Source organism: Bos javanicus, chromosome 3 (assembly GCF_032452875.1).
Source record: "Bos javanicus breed banteng chromosome 3, ARS-OSU_banteng_1.0, whole genome shotgun sequence".
Taxonomy (NCBI): domain Eukaryota; kingdom Metazoa; phylum Chordata; class Mammalia; order Artiodactyla; family Bovidae; genus Bos; species Bos javanicus.
This window is the reverse complement of record NC_083870.1, coordinates 72,685,205-72,708,826: the sequence shown is the minus strand read 5'-3', so window position 1 is coordinate 72,708,826 and position 23,622 is coordinate 72,685,205. Positions and strand designations below refer to the sequence as shown.

The following is a 23,622-nucleotide window of genomic DNA, read 5'->3' as shown; positions in this document are numbered from 1 at the left end:
CCACAGCAAACATTATCCTCAATGGTGAAAAGTGAGTGAAGTCGCTCAGTCGTGTCTGACTCTTTGTGACCCCATGGAGAGTGTAGCCTACCAGTCTCCTCTGGATTTTCCAGGCAAGAATACTGGAGGGGCTTGCCATTTCCTTCTCCAGGAGATATTCCTCACCCAGGAATTGAACCCGGGTCTCCTGCATTGTAGGCAGACAGTTTACCATCTGAGCCACTGGGAAGTCAATGGTGAAAAATTGAAAGCATTTCCCCTAAGTCAGGAACAAGACAAGGGTGCCCGCTCTACTACTATTCAACATAGTTTTGGAAGTTTTGGCCATAGCAATCAGAGCAGAAAAAGAAATAAAAGGAATCCAGGTTGGAAAAGAAGAAATAAAACTCTCACTGTTTGCAGATGACATGATCCTCTACATAGAAAACACTAAAGACTCCACCAGAAAATTGATAGAGCTAATCAATGAATATAGTAAAGTTGCAGGATATAAAATCAACACACAGAAATCCCTTGCATTCCTCTACACTAACAATGAGAAAACAGAAAGAGAAATTAAGGAAACAATTCCATTCACCATTGCAATGAAAAGAATAAAATACTTAGGAATATATCTACCTAAAGAGACAAAAGACCTATATGTAGAAAACTATAAAAAACTGGTGAAAGAAATCAAAGAGGACATAAATAGATGGAGAAATATACCAAGTTCATGGATGGGAAGAATCAATATAGTGAAAATGAGTATACTGCCCAAAGCAATCTATAGATTCAATGCAATCCCTATCAAGCTACCAACAGTATTTTTCAGAGAACTAGAACAAATAATTTCACAATTTATATGGAAATACAAAAAAAAATTTGAATAGCCAAAGCAATCTTGAGAAAGAAAAGTGGAACTGGAGGGATCAACCTGCCTGACTTTAGGCTCTGCTACAAAGCCACAGTCATCAAGACAGCCTGGTACTGGTGCAAAGACAGAAATATAGATCAATGGAACAAAATGAAAGCCCAGAGATAAATCCATGCACCTATGGACACCTTATCTTTGACAAAGAGGGAAAAATATACAATGGAGAAAAGACAATCTCTTTAACAAATGATGCTGGGAAAACTGGTCAACCACCTATAACAGAATGAAACTAGAACACTTTCTAACACCATACACAAAAATAAACTCAAAATGGATTAAAGATCTAAACGTAAGACCAGAAACTATAAAACTCCTAGAGGAAAACATAGGCAAAACACTCTCCGACATAAACCACAACAGGATCCTCTATGACCCACCTCCCAGAATATTGGAAATAAAAGCAAAAATAAACAAATTGGATCTAATTAAAATTAAAAGCTTCTCCACAACAAAGGAAACTATAAGCAAGGTGAAAAGACAGCCTTCAGAATGGGAGAAAATAATAGCAAATGAAGCAACGGACAAAGAATTAATCTCAAAAATATACAAGCAACACCTGCAGCTCAATTCCAGAAAAATAAATGACCCAATCAAAAAATGGGCCAAAGAACTAAACAGACATTTCTCCAAAGAAGACATACAGATGGCTAACAAACACAAGAAAAGATGCTCAACATCACTCATTATCAGAGAAATGCAAATCAAAACCACTATGAAGTAACATTTCACGCCAGTCAGAATGGCTGCGATCCAAAAGTCTACAAGCAATAAATGCTGGAGAGGGTGTGGAGAAAAGGGAACCCTCTTACACTGTTGGTGGGAATGCAAACTAGTACAGCCACTATGGAGAACAGTGTGGAGACTCCTTAAAAAACTGGAAATAGAACTGCCATATGACCCAGCAATGCCACTGCTGGGCATACACACCAAGGAAACCAGAATCGAAAGAGACACATGTACCCCAGTGTTCATCGCAGCACTGTTTATAATAGCCAGGACAAGGAAGCAACTTAGATGTCCATCAGCAGACGAATGGACAAGAAAGCTGTGGTACATATACACAATGGAATATTACTCAGCCATTAAAAAGAATACATTTGAATCAGTTCTAATGAAGTGGATGAAACTGGAGCCTATTATACAGAGTGAAGTAAGCCAGAAAGAAAAACACCAATACAGTATACTAACGCATATATGTGGAATTTAGAAAGATGGTAACGATAACCCTGTATGTGAGACAGCAAAAGAGACACAGATGTATAGAACAGTCTTTTGGACTCTGTGGGAGACGGTGAGGGTGGGATGGTATGGGATAATGGTATTGAAACATGTAAATGTAAATTCTGTGAATTTGGGCAAATGTATAATGGCACATATTTATCACTATATAGAATACCATTAATAAAAATAAAACATTTAAGGAAAACTATCACCATGAAAAGTATGAAAAGGCAAAATGATAGGATACTGAAAGAGAAACTCCCCAGGTCAATAGGTGCCCAATATGCTACTGGAGATCAGTGGAGAAATAACTCCAGAAAGAATGAAGGGATGGAGCCAAAGCAAAAACAATACCCAGCTGTGGATGTGACTGGTGATAGAAGCAAGGTCCGATGCTGTAAAGAGCAATATTGCATAGGAACCTGGAATGTCAGGTCCATGAATCAAGGCAAATTGGAAGTGGTCAAACAAGAGATGGCAAGAGTGAATGTCGACATTCTAGGAATCAGCGAACTGAAATGGACTGGAATGGGTGAATTTAACTCAGATGACCATTATATCTACTACTGCGGGCAGGAATACCTCAGAAGAAATGGAGTGACCATCATGGTCAACAAAAGAGTCTGAAATGCAGTACTTGGATGCAATCTCAAAAACGACAGAATGACCTCTGTTCATTTCCAAGGCAAACCATTCAATATCACAGTAATCCAAGTCTATGCCCCAACCAGTAACACTGAAGAAGCTGAAGTTGAACAGTTCTTTGAAGACCTACAAGACCTTTTAGAACTAACACCCAAAAAAGATGTCCTTTTCATTATAGGGGACTGGAATGCAAAAGTAGGAAGTCAAGAAACACCTGGAGTAACAGGCAAATTTGGCCTTGGAATACGGAATGAAGCAGGGCAAAGGCTAATAGAGTTTTGCCAAGAGAATGCACTGGTCGTAGCAAACACCCTCTTCCAACAACACAAGAGAAGACTCTACACATGGATATCACCAGATGGTCAACACCAAAATCAGATTGATTATATTCTTTGCAGCCAAAGATGGAGAATCTCTATACAGTCAGCAAAAACAAGACCAGGAGCTGACTGTGGCTCAGACCATGAACTCCTTATTGCCAAATTCAGACTTAAGTTGAAGAAAGTAGGGAAAACCACTAGACCATTCAGGTATGACCTAAATCAAATCCCTTATGATTATACAGTGGAAGTGAGAAATAGATTTAAGGGCCTAGATCTTATAGATAGAGTGCCTGATGAACTATGGAATGAGGTTCGTGACATTGTACAGGAGACAGGGATCAAGACCATTCCCACAGAAAAGAAATGCAAAAAAGCAAAATGGCTGTCTGGAGAGGCCTTACAAATAGCTGTGCAAAGAAGAGAAGTGAAAAGCAAAGGAGAAAAGGAAAGATATAAACATCTGAATGCAGAGTTCCAAAGAATAGCAAGAAGAGATAAGAAAGCCTTCTTCAGCGATCAATGCAAAGAAATAGAGGAAAACAACAGAATGTAAAAAACTAGGGATCTCTTCAAGAAAATCAGAGATACCAAAGGGATATTTCATGCAAAGATGAGCTCAATAAAGGACAGAAATGGTATGGACCTAACAGAAGCAGAAGATATTAAGAAGAGATGGCAAGAATACACAGAAGAACTGTACAAAAAGGATCTTCACGACCCAGATAATCACGACGGTGAGATCACTGACCTAGAGCCAGACATCCTGGAATGTGAAGTCAAGTGGGCCTTAGAAAGAACCATTACGAACAAAGCTAGTGGAGGTGATGGGATTCCAGTTGAGCTATTCCAAATCCTGAAAGATGATGCTGTGAGAGCGCTGCACTCAATATGCCAGCAAATTTGGAAAACTCAGCAGTGGCCACAGGACTGGAAAAGGTCAGTTTTCATTCCAATCCCAAAGAAAGGCAATGCCAAAGAATGCTCAAACTACCACACAATTGCACTCATCTTACACGCTAGTAAAGTAATGCTCAAAATTCTCCAAGCCAGGCTTTAGCAATATGTGAACCGTGAACTTCCTGATGTTCAAGCTGGTTTCAGAAAAGGCAGAGGAACCGGAGATCAAATTGCCAATATCCGCTGGATCATGGAAAAAGCAAGAGAGTTCCAGAAAAAACATCTATTTCTGCTTTATTAACTATACCAAAGCCTTTGACTATGTGGATCACAATAAACTGTGGTAAATTCTGAAAGAGATGGGAATACCAGACCACCTGATCTGCCTCTTGAGAAATCTGTATGCAGGTCAGGAAGCAACAGTTAGAACTGGACATGGAAGAACAGACTGGTTCCAAATAGGAAAAGGAGCACATCAAGGCTGTATATTGTCACCCTGCTTATTTAACTTCTATGCAGAGTACATCATGAGAAACGCTGGACTAGAAGAAACACAAGCTGGAATCAAGATTGCCGGGAGAAATATCAATAACCTCAGATATGCAGATCACACCATCCTTATGGCAGAAAGTGAAGAGGAACTAAAGAGCCTCTTGATGAAAGTGAAAGTGGAGAGTGAAAAAGTTGGCTTAAAGCTCAACATTCAGAAAATGAAGATCATGGCATGCGGTCCCACCACATCATGGGAAATAGATGGGGAAACAGTGGAAACAATGTCAGACTTTATTTTTTGGGGCTCCAAAATCACTGCAGATGGTGACTACAGCCATGAAATTAAAAGACACTTACTCCTTGGATGGAAAGTTATGACCAACCTAGATAGCATATTCAAAAGCAGAGACATTACTTTGCCAACAAAGGTTCATCCAATTAAGGCTATGGTTTTTCCTGTGGTCATGTATGGATATGACAGTTGGACTGTGAAGAAGGCTGAGCGCTGAAGAATTGATGCTTTTGAACTGTGGTGTTGGAGAAGACTCTTGAGAGTCCCTTGGACTGCAAGGAGATCCAAGCAGTCCATTCTGAAGGAGATCAGCCCTGGGATTTCTTTTGAAGGACTGATGCTAAAGCTGAAACTCCAGTACTTTGGCCACCTCATGCGAAGAGTTGACTCATTGGAAAAGACTCTGATGATGGGAGGGACTGCGGGCAGGAGGAGAAGGGGACGACAGAGGATGAGATGGCTGGATGGCATCACTGACTCGATGAACGTGAGTCTGAGCGAACTCTGGGAGTTGGTGATGGACAGGGAGGCCTGGCGTGCTGCGATTCATGGGGTCACAAAGAGTCGGACACGACTGCGTGACTGATCTGATCTGATCTGACCACCATGATTTTATGGCACTTGACCAGAATAAATGAGAAAATGGTGTTACCATTACAGTATTAGGAAATGCTGGGAGAAAAGTAAACTTGAAATATAATTAAAATTTCTGAATTGAATTTAAGTTTGTGAAGCTTATTGCACAATTCAAAGGGATGTGTTCTCTAAAAAAATAAATGTGTGTCTCAATGTGGAGTTCAGGAAAATGTCAGAGATATAAATGTAAATTTGCAAATTATTAGACTTAGGTAGCCTTTAAAAAACCAATTACTGGCTGAAGAATATGCAGGGAGTCAGTGTTAACTAAATATAAACTGAGTCCTAGGATTACCCAAGATGGATAAATTTTAAAACAAAAATGTGAAAATTCAACCAAGTTAATAAAGTTGTACATACTTTGTCCAATAATAATGCATAATAAATGAAAAATTTAACAATATGTAAAAAGCCACATATTTGGTAGTGCATGGGTATATGATAGGCATATTTGCATAAGGGAAAATATAAATTATATGGATAGGAAGTGATGCACAAAATAATAGGAAAATGGATGCCTCTAAGAAGAGTGGGGGAAAATGAGAATGGGAAAAGAATATACTTAGCTTTCAATTTGGCACTAAAGTTTTATTTCTAAGAAATACAATTTGAAACATAGAAAGATTGATCAAATGACGGGTGAGAGATTAGATAGAATGACATAGTGTGTTTATAGAGTTCTGTTTAGAAGTTTCTGTTCAGAATAAATCGAACAGAGAGATGGGGCCATGAATGCAACTTTAGAAGCTTTCTTTTTTTTTTTCTTTTTGCTACTTGTTATGAGTTTGTTGTTTGTTCACTTTTATATGAAGAGTGGTAAAAGCTGATGTGTTTCAGTGCTGATGGAGAGACAGCTCTTCTTAGGAATCAGATAATTCCATCATTAAAATGGAAGATAAAAGAGAAACTAGAGATAGATGCAATTAAATTGATATATTTGGTTTTGGCAAGATTAAAGAGTTTCTATCTTTCAACTTTTAATTTATCTAAAAAGAAACAGAGCTAAAAGCAAAGAGTTACAGCAATGAAGACTTTGGAAATTTGAGGAACGTGGAGATGTGAAATAGTAACATTACAGATAAGGGGGAAGCAAAATTCTTATAGAAATATTTTAAAGTTTCTTATGATTTTTTTTCAAGCTTAGTTGAAATAGAGGATATTGATAACAATTTTCACAATTTATATATTTTTTCTTAGATGCATGTCTACAGATACAAGGCATAGACAGCTGGGGTGATCTAGATATGTGATGGAGAAGGCAATGGCACACCACTCCAGTACTCTTGCCTGGAAAATCTCATGGGCAGAGGAGCCTGGTAGGCTGCAGTCCATGGGGTCGCTAAGAGTCGGACACGACTGAGCGACTTCACTTTCACTTTTCACTTTCCTGCACTGGAGAAGGAAATGGCAACTCACTCCAGTGTTCTTGCCTGGAGAATCCCAGGGACGGCGGAGCCTGGTGGGCTGCCGTCTATGGGGTCGCACAGAGTCGGACACGACTGAAGCGACTTAGCAGTAGCAGATATGTGATATTTCCAGTAGTATGACAAAAGGTAAAAGAGGCTATTATCTGGAAGGAGAAAAGGAAACCCCAGCTGCTATCTTAGCCATTTTATTGCTCCATTTGCAGTTAGTTAAACAATATCATGGGCCTGTTTGTTTGCAAGATTTGTGTGGGCACTAGACAGTGCCTGAGTTGTGTAACTTCTAGGAGAAAGTTAATTTCCAACTAGGTAAGGCATGAATGCTAGACCACTTTCTGAAAAGTTGAATGTGGAATTTTGATGAGCTTGCAACCTACTTCTGTTTGGCCAAAACTAGTCCTCTTTCCAGACTACGGTGTTCTAGCTCCCGGAGTAGGATTGACATAGTGAAAATTCAGGAATTAGATGGAGTTCAAGATTTGCAGTTTCACCTTGATTTACTATATTCAAATTTGTCATATCCCATGGCAATTTATCTCTAAAGGGGGTTGTTCTCAATGTAGAATCAAGTTGAAGCAGTTCATCACTCACTGTATGGCTTTAAATCTAATAATTAAATATACTACCATTTTGGAACACTGCAGACACATAGAACATAGTTAATTAAGATGAATGACTATTGTGTCCTTGATCTTAATTTATTTTCCAGTAACCCATATGTTTAGAAGAAAGAGTTGTTGAAGCTTGTCATAATTTGTTCAGTGAAACATTTCACAAATGTCATTATTATTTTTCTTGGGACTACCTTTTTTTTTTTTTTTAAGTAATTTTAATGTCTTCAGTTTTAAATCCCCTGTTTTGGTCAAGACTGTTTTCAGAAACCCAGTCAAACTAGTTTAGACAATAAAGATATATATAGGCTTACTTCATATGTGGAATTCAATAAAGAGCCATGTTTTATATACATGTGATCAAAAGGTGTTTTGAAGAGTTTTTCTTTTTATCATTATTTTTTGCCTCTTGACTTATCTTTGGCTACCAATAGGAAAATACCACAGATGGGGTACCTTAAAAAACAGGCATTTATTTCTCTCAGTTTAAAAGACTGGGAAGTCCAGTATCAAGATGGCAGTTGATAATGGTTCCTCCTGAGAACTTCTTCCTATTTGCATATGACTGCCTTGTTGCTTGTGTCTCACTTGGAAAAGAAAGAAAATCCTGGTGTCTCTCCTATTCTTATAAGGACATTAATCCTATCATGGGATTAATTATGGGAGGAGTGCTCCACCCTCATGACCTCATCTAAACCTAATTACCTCCCTAAAGCCCCACCTCCTAACACCATCACATTTGAGATGAGGACCTCAGCATAGGAATTTGAGGGAAATAAACTTTCAATCTGCACCAACTCTTCTTGCTTTCTTCTCTCAGGGCCCTATTGAAGACAAGCTTCCTTAATGTGGCAGGGCATGACCTTTGTTTATGTATCTATAATTTCCAAACTGTCCTGTAGAAATGACACTGACACATACTTTGCTAATGTCATGTAGCTTAAATAAGATTTATTGGAAAATTATAACTAAAGTATACCCGACTCCCTTAACTCTCTATACCATGCATATCTGAGAATAAGACAATCTCTAACAGAGGGATTCCATCTTCTGAATCACTCTATATTTAAAAGGAAAGAAAGACAGATCATATCTAATTGAGTGTGCTGACTGGGAACTTACTGGTCAAGGAGAGCCTTTGAAACTGAAAGGCTGAAATGAGCCTTCTCCTCACTTGAGATGTCTGGGACTTGTTGAGAGACAGCTTCTTTTTAGCGAACTTTCAGATTCATCTTATCTCACAATCCAAAAGAAACATGTATGTCTCCATGCCAGTTATTTAGTTCTTTTCTCTCAGCAGTTCCAACCTTACCCTCTGTCCTGCTTTGTGAGGCCGAGACTCTACAAACCATGTTTTTTTGTGTGTGTGTCAGCTGCTGCTGCTGCTGCTAAGTTGCTTCAGTCATGTCCAACTCTGTGCGACCCCACAGACTGCAGCCCACAAGGCTTCCCCATCCCTGGGATTCTCCAGGCAAGAACACTGGAGTGGGTTGCCATTTCCTTTTCTAATGCATCAAAGTGAAAAGTGAAAGTGAAGTCGCTCTAGCTCCCTGTAAAACTCTGCCAATCATGGGCACCAGAGAGAGACAGAAGAGCTAGAAGAAGGACTTATCCTTTTCTGTTTGTTCCTTGTGGGCTCCTGGACTTTCTCCTGTTCTTATAAGCATCATCCTAATAGCACTTCCAGCACTATCAGGGCTTTCCAATTACAGCAGCTAATCCAGCTTGCAGTTTCCCCAACACTTGCAAACCCATCTTTATCATCTGCCTCTCATAAATATTGGTAACATCTGCCAGTGCCCATTCATCCAAGGCCCCAGCTTAGACCCAAGGACAGTTATTGAAACTCACAGACACCAGCACCAGTGGAGTGAAGCCTCCTTTTTTTCAGTAGTCCTAGTTTAAACTCTTGGGCTCCTCCTATAAGTTTATATGTGTTAATAACTGCGGGCTCTTTCTTTTGTATCTTTGGCCCTAATGGTGATCACTGCTTTCTCTGGTCACTGTGTCCATGATAACTTAGAGACCCTTTTAGTTATTTAGTTAACAACATTTTTATGTGTTCCTGTCTAATAACTGACATGTCTTTTCCTTTGACTGGATTCTGTTACAATCTCTAAAATCAATTCATAAAAATTCAGGATAGAATTCTAATTATTCAGTCTCAGGTCATGTTTTTCCTTCTATACATTTTGCCGAGTATGATACAGTGGGACTATGACTGAACTATTTTGGCTCAAGTATTAAGACTTGTTTCTGAGATGAGGGGACACAATGATGTATAGAATCAGCAGGACCATGTGGCAGTAGAGAAATTCTCTGAGGAAACAGATTGCTTCCACTAAAATGAGAAAGGAAATATCTGCTGGAGTGGAGTGAGGAGCTTTAGCTACCATAGATAGATAACATAATGCTGCCCATCCACTTACAAGTGTACTAATTTATTGTGTTCAAAATTAATAAATCATAAACCAGGTTTATTTATTTATTTTGCTCCATTCATTTCAACTATATTTTGCAAAACATTTTGTTATTTCTAAAAAAAAAAAATACTGGATAGATTTCAGAACTTTTTGTCACTTTCAACTAGTACTAATCTATGTGTTTTAATTTTGAACTTCATTTTCAATCCAACACTTTTCCCTTTGTCTGCCATCTGAAAATATTGTTTCTATACCCTCCAAATTTAGAGGTGAAAGAGAGAGACAAGTTTGTCTTTGAGACATCTCATCTCCCTATCTTCTCTAAATTCTGCATCCTGCAGTGTGTTAGGATGCACTGGTGGGAGAGCAAAAGTTACACATGTTTTTATATTAATAGATTTCATTCATAGTTGGCTGCAATAGCTTTTCTGGCCAACAGAGATATTCTGTGTGGTGTGTGTGCCAATGGTCTGGAGCACATTTATAAGTTCTCTGGAGGGACTATGGGTCCACTCATGGCACAGTTCCCTGATTAGTGAGATCTGACTCAGTAATTCTTGGCAGTATAACCTACTGTGTACACGTGTTGCTATAGTATTTTACATAGTAGGACAGTTTTTCATGAAGGTACCATAAAGTGGCTCAAATGTAATTATTTCTAATCTCCCCTGACTGACAAGAAATTCAGACATTCATGTGGAACATAGTCAATTGTACAGCATCCTGCTCCTGGCATCCAAATGGAGAAGACTTGACCATAAAAATTCACAATTGTGATAGGAAGTTTGATGGTCAATTTTATGTGTCAGCTTGGTTCCCCAGATATATAGTCAAACATTACTCCTCATGTTTCTGTGAGAGTGTACTTGTATAATATTTTCATTGAAATCCACAGACTTTGAGTTAAGCAGATTGCTCTCTGTAATGTGGGTAGGGCTCATCTAGTCAGTTAAAGACCTGAAAGTAATGAAAGATCAGCCTCCCACCGGAAAAAGGAATTCTGCAGCAGATAGCCTTCTGGCCTGAACTACAGCATGAGCTCTTCCCTGGGTCACCAGCCAGGCTACAAAGTCTGCAGATCGAACATACTAGCCTCCAAAAATCACATAATCCCATTCTTTACAAATCTTTTTCTCTCTTTCTCTTTCTCCCGTCCTCTTTTTCTCTCTCCCTCCTTCTTTCTCTCAATTGTTTGTCTCTCTGTATGTATATGTGTGTGCTTTATACACACTAGTAATCCTGTTTCTCCAAGATCCCTAATACAGAAACATTAACTCAGATTACTTTCTGAAAGACTGCAATAGTGGTCTTGGTTAATAGGTGGGGTAGATTGATTCTCCTTGTGGTGTTAACATTAGCCAATGTGTAAATACTCCTGTTTCCTAAAATTTGCTTCCAAAGCTATACTTCTGTTCCTCTGCTCAGCTCAAATCAGCATATTTGAGGTGTGTTCAGTGGAAGAATGGAATGAAAATCACTGTGTTTGTTAGGCACCCTTAATCTTTATGGGCTAACATTTTAGATACCTGCTAACTTGACCTAGAGTTAGGTGAAGATGAACACAGTGATCCAGGGAATATCCAATTCACACACACTCCTCTTGATCATTTTCAGGCTAAAAATCAGAATGTTGAGGAGGTTCCTGGTGATAGCAAGGCTGGTTATGCCCCTTTTTTAGTAAGCCCTAAAGGAACTGTTTGCCCCCCAACTGTTTGCATTTTTCATTTCTTTGATCTGGGTTTTGATGATTTAGGCAACAGGAAAAGTTTCATTCCACCTCCTTTTACCCGCACCTCTTCTTGTCTTATAGTCTTGTAGAGAGTAATTTCATTTTACTGTAATATCTTATCATTATGATGAAATTTTTATTGCCTATTCTTCTCCATTTGGATACCACACCACTCATAATGGCTACCTGAATTCCTGCCAGTGGAAACATGAATGCATTTCCCTCATTGTGAAAGCAGAGCAGGAAAATGTGGGTTGCTGCCTGTCTGCCTAGAGAGCTGCCTTGGGCTTTGATACAAGAGCAAATGTTAGCAGGATTATTGGCTTCAGTGTGTCTCTGGGGTAACTCAACCTATGTAGTTTCTTCCTTTCTTATGGGGCAGCCACAAAGAAACAGGAAGTTGACACAGTGACTGATGTAGGTGGAGGAGCAACTGGAGACCATGTAGACTCTTTAGAAATATAAACTCCACCATAGAATTTTTTAGCAGATTTCTGCATTTAGACAACACATGTATATAATCATTAATAAACAACTTTTAGAAAGATTGAGTTATCTATTCAGTGTTGTTATTTCTTAATATCTTTAACCAATGTATACCTTCATTTCAGATAATCATATACCAGAATAGGTCAAGTAACTTTGTATGACACTTTTAAAAAGTGTAACAAGTATTTATAAACTAATGAGAATATTAATTTTATATTTCAGTATTTGGCAGAAAGCTTGCAAAGTGTTCATAAGATAACTTCAGAGTTATATCCTATAAAAAGTTATATAAAGGCATGAGAGTTGTGAATTATGAATTCAGTACAATAAGTATAATTGTGGAAAATGAATTAAATTAAATGAATTAAAATTATTCATATTCATTTAATTCTACAACCTACCCTGGTCCTTGGGTGATGAGAGGGTAGTGTACCACAGGGATTCACAGGACATCCCATACAAAAGGCCACCTGTCCAAGGTCAAGAAACATAACTAAGCTATTATGTACATAAAATACAAATAGAAACTTAAAATGAAATGGCAAAGGAATACATTCGAGATGAAGGAACAAGATAAAATTCCAGAACCAAAACTAATTGAACTGGAGATAGCCAATCTAATCTAGAAATGATTCTTACTGATGATTGGAAAGATGATCCAAGAACTTGGCAAGAGGATGGAGGCACAGAGCAAGAAGTTTCAAGAAAAAACTTACCAAAACAAATGTAAAATAATTAACAAAATGACAATGAGAACATAGGTATCAATCATTACCTTAAATGTAAACAGATTAAACGCTCCAAGCAAAAGACATGGATGGCTGAATAGAATAAAAAATAAGACACATGTATATGCTTTCTATGAAAGACCCTCTTCAGATCTAGAGAAACATATGGACCAAAAGTGAGGGAATAAGAAAAGATAGTCCATGAAAATAGAAAAAAAAACAAAAAAAAAAAACTGAAATAGTATTCATATCAGGCAGATTCACTTTAAAACACTGTTATAAAAGACAAAGAAGGGCACTATATAATGATCAAGGGATTGATCCATGAAGAAGAGATAATTATAAATAGTTATGCACTAAACACTAGAGCACCACAATATAATATTCTTTTTTATATTCCCATATATCTATATTTCAACTATATATATATACGTGAAGTGAAGTGAAAGTCACTCTGTCATCTCCTACTCTTTGTGACCCCCAAGGACTATACAGCCCATGGAATTCTCCAGGCCAGAATACTGGAGTGGGTAGCCTTTCCCTTGTCCAGCAGATCTTCCCCACTCAGGAATCGAACCCAGGGTCTCCCACATTGCAGGCGGATTCTTTACCAATTGAGCTATCAGGGAAGCAAATATATATATAGATATGTCTAATAGGAATATCTCTATATAGCTATATCGAAATCTACATGTATACCTATATATTTGTTGTTTATTCACCCAGTTGTGTCCAACTCTTTGAGACCCCATGGACTGCAGCATACCAGGCTTCCGTGTCCCTCACCATCTCCCAAAGTTTGCCCACATTCATGTCCATTGCATCATTGATGCCATCCAGCCATCTCATCCTCTGATGCCCCTTCTCCTTCTGCCCTCAATATTTCCCAGATATATATATATATATATGAATCACTATACTGTACACCTGAAACTAACAAAATATTGTAAATCGACTATATTTCAATAAAAACATTTTTTAAAAAGAAAAGATGTACTAATGCCAAAGAATTTAACAGAGGTTAAAATAACCTATAGTGACTATTATTACCCTTCTTGTTGGTGTTGTGAGAGTTGTGAAATGAAGATCTGCTTTCAAAATTGTTTCTCTCAAAATAAGTATTTTCTTTAGAAAATATAAGTACAAAGAAAAACAATGTAATATAAACATCTAGGATCAAAAATTTTAAGGATACTTATCTTAATGCTCTAGCTTTCTGTTACTACTATATTATATTGAGGAAGACCTGTTTTAGAACATTTTAATTGTTAACATAAACAGATTAAGTAAGTGTATAAAACTACCACAATATTGTAATTAGCCTCCAATTAAAATAAAAAATAAATTTAAAAAATAGAGTCCTATAAAACAGTAGAATAGTTAAACATCAAGCAATTACGAAGGAAGGATATAACTGGTTGTCGTCTGAATTCTGTAAACTTTTCAGTGGTACATGAGTTAATTGATGCTGGATTGTAACAAGAAACAGAGATGGGTATTCAAATATAGATGCTGATATTCTATATTGCATTACTATTTGTAAAGGTGCTAGAATTCCAGCTGAGCTATTTCAAATCCTAAAAGATGATGCTGTTTAAGCGCTGCATTCAATATATCAGCAAATTTGGAAAACTCAGTAGTGGTCACAGGACTGGAAAAGGTCAGTTTTCATTCCAGTCCCAAAGAAGGGCAATGACAAAGAATGTTCAAACTATCGCACAATTGCACTCATTTCACATGCTAGCAAAGAAATGTTCAAAACCCTCCAAGCTAGGCTACAATAGTATGTGAACTGAAAACTTCCAGATGTTCAAGCTGAATTTAGAAAATGCAGAGGAACCAGAGATTAAATAGCCAACATCCATTGGACCATAGTAAAAGCAAGAGAATTAAAAAAAAAAAAATCTACTTCTGCTTGATTGACTATGTGAAAGCCTTTGACTGTGTGGATCACAACAAACTGGAGTTCTTAGAGATGGGACTACCAGGCCACCTTACCTGAATACTGAGAAACCTGTAGGCAGGCCAAGAAGCAACAGTTAGAACCAGACATGTAACAACAGACTGGTTCAAATTTGGGAAAGGAATATATCAAGGCTGTATGATATCATCCTGATTATTTAACTTATATGCAGAGTTCAGTTCAGTTCAGTCACTCAGTCGTGTCCAACTCTTTGTGACCCCATGGATTCCAACACAACAGACTTCCTTGTCCATCACGTACTCGCAGAGCTTGCTCAAACTCAAATCCATCGTGTTGGTGATGGCCATCCAACCATCTAATCCTCTGCCATCCCCTTGTCCTCGTGCCTTCAATATTTCCCAGCATCGGGGTCTTTTCCAGGTCTTTTCCAATGAGTCAGTTCTTCATATAAGGTGGCTAAAGTATTGGAATTTCAGCTTCAGCATCAGTCCTTCCAATGAACACCCAGGACTGATCTCCTTTAGGATGGACTGGTTGGATCTCCTTGCAGTCCAAGGGACTCTCAAGAGTCTTCTCCAACACCACAGTTCAAAAGCATTAATTCTTTGCCACTCAGCTTTCTTTATAGTCCAACTCTCACATCCAAACATGACAACTGTAAAAACCATAATTTTGACTAGACTGACCTTTGTCAGCAAGGTAATGTCTCTGCTTTTTAATACGCTGTCTAGGTCGGTCATAGCTTTTCTTCCAAGGAGCAAGTGTCTTTTCATTTCATGGTTGCAGTCACCACCTGCAGTGATTTTGGAGCCTCCCCAAATTAAAGTCTGTCATTGTTTCCATTGTTTCCCTATCTATTTGCCATGAAGTGATGGCACTGGATATCATGATCTTAGTTTTCTGATTGATGAGTTTTAAGCCAACTTTTTCCCTGTCCTCTTTCATTTTCATCCAGAGGCTCTTTAGTTCTTCTTAGCTTTATGTCATAAGGGTGATTTCATCTAAATATCTGAAGTTATTGATATTTCCCCCAGCAATTTTGATTCCAGCCTGTGTTTCATCCAGCCCAGCATTTCAAATGATATACTTTCATATAAAATTTTAACAAGCAGGGTGACAATATACAACCTTGATGTGCTCCTTTCCTGATTTGGGACCAGTCTGTTGTTCCACGTCCAGTTCTAACTGTTTCTTCTTGACCTGCATACAGATTTCTCAGGAGGCAGGTAAGGTGCCTGGTATTCCCATCTCTTTAAGAATTTTCCACAGTTTGTTGTGATGTACACAGTCAAAGACCTTGGCATTGTCAGTAAAACAGAAATAGATATTTTTCTGGAGCTCTCTTGCTTTTTTGATGATCCAACCGATGTTGGCAATTTGTAAAGTACATCATGAGCAATGCTGGGCAGGATTGTAAAGTACATCACAAGCTGCTGGGAGAAATAACAACCTCAGATATGCAGATGATACTATCCTAATGGCAGAAATAGAAGAGGAACTAAAGAGCATCTTGACAAAAGTGAAATATGACAGTGAAAGAGCTGGCTTAAACTCAGCATTCAAAAACGAAAGATCATGGCATCTGGTTCCATCACTAAATGGCAAAAACATCAGGAAACAATGGAAACAGTGAGAGACTTTATTTTCTTGAGCTCCAAAATCACTGTAGATGGTGGCTGCAGCTATGAAATTAAAAGACACTTGCACCTTGGAAGAAAAGCTATGACAAACCTAGACACTGTATTAAAAAGCAGAGACATTACTTTGCCAACAGTGGTCTGTCCAGTCAAAATCAACATCCATTGACCGATATATGGATAAAAAGTAGTGGTACGTATATACAATGGAATATTTCTCAGTCATAAAAATGACCACATTTGAGTCAGTTCTAGTAAGGTGGATGAACCTAGAGCCTGTTATACAGAGTGAAGTAAATCAGAAAGAGAAAAGCAAATATCATATATTAATGCATATGTATGGAGTCTAGGTAAATGGTCCTGAAGAACCTATTTGCAAGGCAGCAATAGAGATGCAGACATGGAGAACAGACTTGTGGACACAGTGGCCAAAGGAGAGGGTGGGACAAATTGAGAGAGTATCATTGAAAGATATACATGACCATATGCAAAATACATATTGGGATTTTGCTGAATGATGCAGGGAGCTCAACCTGGTGCTCTGCGACAACCTAGAGGGGTGGGATGGGATGGGAGGGAGGTTCAAGAAGGAGGGGACATATATACATGTGTGGCTGATTCATGTTGATATATGGCAAAAATCAATACAACATTTTAAAGCAATTATCCTCCACTTAGAAATAAATACATTAATTTTTTAAAAAAATGAGTCACTGTAAATAGAAATGGTATCAAACCACAACAATATTAGGTCATTTGGGGTCATGAGCAACTCACTTAGTCTAACGGAATTATTTTGAAATAGTGAGTATGCATAATATTTCAAGACAGAAAGAAAGAGATATGAGAGTTTTCTAGTGCAATCTGTACTCTCATGTTCTCTATTGCTATAACTTATAAAAATTATCTTTCAGAATAAAACACTCTTGTGATTGCAGTGAAGCAGCAACACTACTAATGATTTATGAAACCCGTTCTCTGGTAAACAGGGACAGACTGTGGCTCATGCCCGAGAGGCTTGGTCTGCAAGCTCAGAATTCCCCTAGGGGGCCCTGGCTCAACAAAATTCTTGCTTTTTAATGGAAATGTGTGTAGACTTTTAGATGCTAGGATAAGCATTTGAAATTATACATTACGTTGATACTTTCTATAGCAATTTATAAAGCATTTGAACCTATTTATTTCTGGATAGGAAAAGCTGAATTATTGGCATATTTTCTTTTCAAATCTTTGCATATTCATAGCACTTTAGATTGAGGCTTCTTTAGTGAATGTTCTATGCTTGATTGGTTGTTCATTTAAACAATAGGGGATAGAAAATAAAGAGATTATTAGTGAATATTATCTTCATTTTGAACTGTAAAATATGTTTTCATTGTAAGTAAACACCCCTTTATAAATACACTTAAAAATACAATCCTGTAAGGCATTTGGAGGCAGGTACAAATGCTCTGAAGTCGCTGAGATTTGATTTGTCACCTGTGGAAAACTAATTCTGATAGGAGTACTAAGATTTGTTATCCTGGTCTCTACTGAATTGCATTTATTCAAGCTTCACTAGAACCTTCCCCATCTTCTGGCACCTGAGTGCTGTACATCTCAGCACTCAGGTGCCAGTTTATGCTGCCCATAAACTGAAAATGAACTGATGGAATTGAGTTATTGGGAATGGAAACAGTAATGCTGGTAGTTGAGGCAAGGACTCTCAGAGGATGACCAAAGTAATATGGTAACTCTGCAGAAGTGAATCACCACTGAGGGTAAGACACCAGCATATGCAAACTGGTTTTCATTATTATGCAGAATTTCTAGAAGAGAATAATGTTAAGAAGTTATTCATAACATAGGATACTTGTTTCCCCTTAGCATTGTTTCTAGCAAGTTAGCCAAAAGAACATTGTGAGTGATGCGAAAATCCAATGATTTAATGTGCACTCAACAAACCTAGTATCCAGGTATGTTAATGTCACAAAAGGGAGCAGTAAGAGAATCTACCCAAAACTGTGTCAAATATTACCACATCTTCTGACTCAGATTCAAGGTAACAGCTAAACATCTACATTAGACAAACAAACATAGGGGTGGTTCTTTTCATATCATATTTAGCTTAATTCTTTCCTCTTTAGAAACAGAATTTCCATTTTATTGGAAAACATGAAATTTTCCATATCTTACTCTCCTCTTTGTATTTTCCCTATTCATTTGATAAGGCCTCAGACTTGGTATATTGTCAAATTAGTTATATTGTAATCAAAAATTAAGTGAATTTTTATCTGTTTGGAGGTAAAAAAGGTCTAAGTTTTCTTTGGAATGCAACTCCCATATGTTACAATAAGACTCCCATAAAAGATATTGATATGATACATTTTAATTATTCTGCATCAATAATAATTCTAATTTTGATTATTATTCTTAATATTAAGTAACATATTAAAGTATATAAGTTGAAAAATCTTCACATATTAGAACTTTCATGATCTGTGTGGTGTGGTTTACTGAGAAAAATTTACCCTCCTATATACATTACATTTAAAGTTAATAATTTGTATTGGTGCTGCTGCTGCTGCTAAGTCACTTCAGTCGTGTCCGACTCTGTGCGACCCCATAGACGGCAGCCCACCAGGCTCCGCCGTCCCTGGGATTCTCCAGGCAAGGACACTGGAGTGGGTTGCCATTTCCTTCTCCAATGCATGAAAGTATAAAGTGAAAGTGAAGTCGCTCAGTCCTGTTCGACCCTCAGCGACCCCATGGACTGCAGCCTTCTGGGCTCCTCCGTCCATGGGATTTTCCAGGCAAGAGTACTGGAGTGGGGTGCCATTGCCTTCTCCATTGTATTGGTGAAATATCATTATATTGCAAAATTCATAATACAGATATTTGGAGAATATTTATTTTTTAGGTTTCTTTCTTTCTCAGGCTAAAATTGTGGTCAAGTTACCACTATTTTGTTCACACGTGAGGTATTTGTTTGAGTATCTACTTTATGGCCTGTGTTTTTCTAGGCATTAGAAAAATAAATCCAAGTCCTAAGTCTCACTCTCTCAGAGCTTCCTTTTTTTAGAAATAAAACAAAACTGAGAAAAGACTAAGTTAATCATTGCATGACCTGAAATATAGCAATAGCCTCCTCAACATTTTCCCAGCATACACTCTTTACTCTGCTACAAGAGACAATGAACCATGCCAGACACAAGTGATATTATATCATTTCTCTGCCTCAAACAACTCTTGAGAAGCTTCTCGTTATATTTAATGAATAAAATCCTAAATATTTTCCATAAGAAACAAGGCCCAACATTATCTGAACCTTCGGTGTACCCATAACTTGCTGCACTTTAACTATCTTTTAAATATGTTAAGCATATGCCTAACCTAAATCCCTTGAACTTGCTGGTTATTTGGTCTGGAACACTTTTGCCCTAAACATTCACATGGCTCTTTATGTCGTTTCATTATGGATTTTATTCAAATGTTACCTTCTTACCTCCTCTGACAGGCAACACTATGTAAAATAGTCTCATACACGCTGTCTAGTCACTTTCAAATCTCCTCATCCTGCCCTATTTCTTGTTCAAAGTGTGATCAAATTACATACCTGACAATATTTCATATATTATATATGAATTTTATATTTCTTGCTTAGCACTTTCTGTTGTAAGGAATGCATCAATAATTAGATATTAATTATGTTTTGTTTATAGTTAATCTCTTCCTGTACCACTTGCATCACCTGAAGGTAGAAACTTTTGTCATTTTCTTCACCACTGTGTCACTTACACTAAGACGTAAAAATGAGGAACATACCACATATTGTTTATTCGCTCAGTCGTATTCGACTGTGACCCCGTGGACATAGGCTCCTCTGTCCCTGGGATTCTCCAGGCAACAATACTGGGGTGGGTTGCCATTTCCTTCTCCAGATACCACATATTATGCATTAACAATTATCAGGTCATTTTATAATGGAACATTTTAATTAATGATGAAAAGCACAATTATGCCTTAAATAACATTACTACCAGGCATCATGTACAAGATAAACAGATCTGAAGGAGGAAATAGACATACAAAGATAGCAGGAGCGTTCTATCCATTGGAAGATGGATACTACTCTAGAAAATAGTTATAATAAAACTTATGGGAGGTGAAAATATGATAAAATATATAGAACTATATATTTCTACACTTATATTTCTATAGTGGTCTCACCTCATACACTGATATTTATATATGTTGATTATCTGACAGGAAAAACTAAAACTTTATGAGAAATTAAAAACATTCATGTTTTTTACCCTGTTATGTAAATGAGTAAGTGACAAATTTTGTTAAACTATATGTTAGAAAAATGAGACTTTCTACTTTTTACATAAAATTTCTGGTGGAATATGTATATGTTTGTGATTTCTACTATGAAACAAGTTCATGGAGGTAGGACATTTTTCTTATTTGCCTTTAAATCTCCACAACATAAAATGAAGCATTTTTATATAGTAAGTTCTTAATGTATAAATGAAAGAGTATCATAAATCTATACTTTTATTTCCAAATAACTGAGAGCTCTTTTCTTGTTATTTGAGATATTGGACATTCTTTCTTAGTGGTAAGGCATTTTTCACTACAATTTAGTATAAATCCCTACTTTTTGGTGCTATCAGCCTGTAGGTAATGTTTTCATTAGTCATCAATCATTTTCTGCTTCCTAGATGTACAGGTCTGATGTGTAGCCTGCAAGATTCTGTACAAGAAAAATACCCATTATAAGTAAAATACGAATCTTCTTGATCTATTACACTAGCGAATGATGACCTTTATAAAATGGTGGGCAATTAGAAAACCTCCAAAATATATTTGGAAGTATAAGCCTTCTTAACTAAGTTTCTATAAGTAAATTTCATATCTTGAAAGCAAAAGGAGGCAGTGATTTCCAATATTCACTGTTCATGAATTGATGTAAAGAATTTGACTGATTTTCAGGAAACACATTGCTATTTTCAAAGTTTTTTCTTTGGGTGTAGATATAGATGAGAAATAAATGTATAATTTTTTTTTGAAATTCTGCCTAAGCAGAAAATATTAATATCTAGCATCGTTGTGATTCATGATTAATAAACGTTGCTCCTGGTTTATCTCGAAGGGAGGACTAATGCACGTGTCTTTGAAGAGGAATCAGGGAGCTCTAATACTTTGAAGGTGAGGGTGGAGACATGGGCTCAAACAATTAAATCAACTTATTTCACTTGTAAAGGAACTTAACTACTGTTTCTTGCTGTTTCTTTTCTGCTGTTAGTCACTTTCAGAAATAGTCATTAAAGATTCAAAATTCAAAGTGGCAAAGTAAAATACATATTTAAAAGTGTGAAGTAATGATGTAAAATGTTGGTGATAACATATTAGTACAAAGCTTTAATGAGTAATGGTAGCAGTTGTGTGGTAAATTTTACTTCCTGTAGGTGAATTTAAGATACACATCTGTTGACATAATTGTAGCATATGACAATTGTTGAAAGATATGGACTCTTTTTGAGCTAAATTTCCTATTATGTAGTACATGAAATTATTTTCCTTCTCCTAACACCACAGAGTTAGCACATAATAAACTCAAGAAATGTAGTTTGCTGCAACAAAGAAATTTGAAAAGTCATTATAGTTGTCTTTGAGGGACATTATAATAGTTGTATCATCTACCTGATATATAATTTTCAATAAGATTTGTCTATATCATCTTTATGGTTTGAAGCATGTAAACATATTGGCTTGCTTGAAAGTGTTTCTATTAACAATCATAGTTTCCATTACTGAATGCATATTATGGACTTTGTAGAAGCCTAGTACAATGACATTGTATGTATCAAATACATATAATATTTCATTATTCCTCACTATATTGCTATGAGATAATTAATAATATACCTATTTTACTAGTGATATTTTATTGGAGTTGTACTGATTTTACCGGAGCTTCAAAGGACACATCAAACTCCTAAAAAGAGATTCTTAGGGAAAGGAGAAGCAAGAACTTTAGACCTGGAATATTTGACTCTAAATTCCCCCCTTTTGTTCACATTGTTAAAATGAAGGACTCTAAATGTTGACTATTGGGTGGGCATTTTTGCTACACTCTCTACATTTCACTGAGGGACTATTAGTGTCTTAAAAATACAAAGAATCTACTTGCTTGCAATTGGAAATAATAAATAAAGACAGTAAAGCCTTTGCTCTATATAGTCAGGTTGCAAGATGGTGGGAATGGCAAAGGCAGAACTCTATGGAACCAAGTGCACAATTACATCTGAAAGAAAGGAATCTGGTTTAACATCTTGTCCTTGTAGAATTGCTGGGGCTAGTTCAGGACTGAGCAAGAGCTACCTGAATGTAAATTAAGCAGCTAATTGTTTCCCTAAACTCTACTATGATCAATTGAACTAGAATTTGCACCTCAAGCACTTAGGAATTTTGTTTCAGTTGGATGTATGGTAATCAAAGATAACCATAAAATATTGATATATTTTTTTGATGACTAGAGCTGTTGAAGCAAAAGTGTGTAGCATTCAAATTAATTGTTTATTTAATGGCTATGTTGCTTGGCTTGTAGAATCTTAGTTCCTCAAACAGGGATCAAATCTGGGCTCTCATCAGTGAAAATGCAGAGTCCTAATCATTGGATAGCCAGTGAATTTTCTGAAATACTCAATTTTGATGGATAAAATATCTCAACAGTATCTTAAAGCAGATGCTATTGAAATTCTACCCTATAGCCCTTTGCCCACCTGAATTCCCCACAGCTCTGATAGACAGTTTTTGGCATTGTGAAAAATTCTCATTTTAGGCAACTTCATCTCTCATCTACCAAAGGATATGAAGGAAGTTGACCAGCCACAAACCAAGTATAACTATGAAGTCAAGGAAAATGTGTACCCCCAGAAATAACTGTCACCCAATGGAGAGTGGTAGTCAATGGGCAAAATTCTTTAGCTTTTCTATTGTCTAACTCCTGTGTAGTGATTCTAATTCAGATTTGAAATGGTTTCTCAGAGGGTCTTTAGTGGACTGGAGCTGCAGTTATTTATGGAAGTAACTCATTAATGCATAATTTTCACTGGCCTTTCTTGCTTCTCTGGTGGCTCATATGGTAAAGAATATGCTGCAATGCAGGAGACCTGGGTTCAATCCCTGGGCCAGGAAGATGCCCTGGAAGAGGGAATGGCAACCCATTCCAAGGTATTCTTGTCTGGAGA

General features: G+C 37.1%; 1 pseudogene; it reads left to right on the top strand.

Annotated features, from left to right (window-relative positions):
• The first annotated feature begins 2,228 nt into the window (after positions 1-2,228).
• On the top strand, positions 2,229-23,314 carry LOC133245204 (craniofacial development protein 2-like; annotated as a pseudogene).
• Positions 23,315-23,622: the final 308 nt, after the last annotated feature.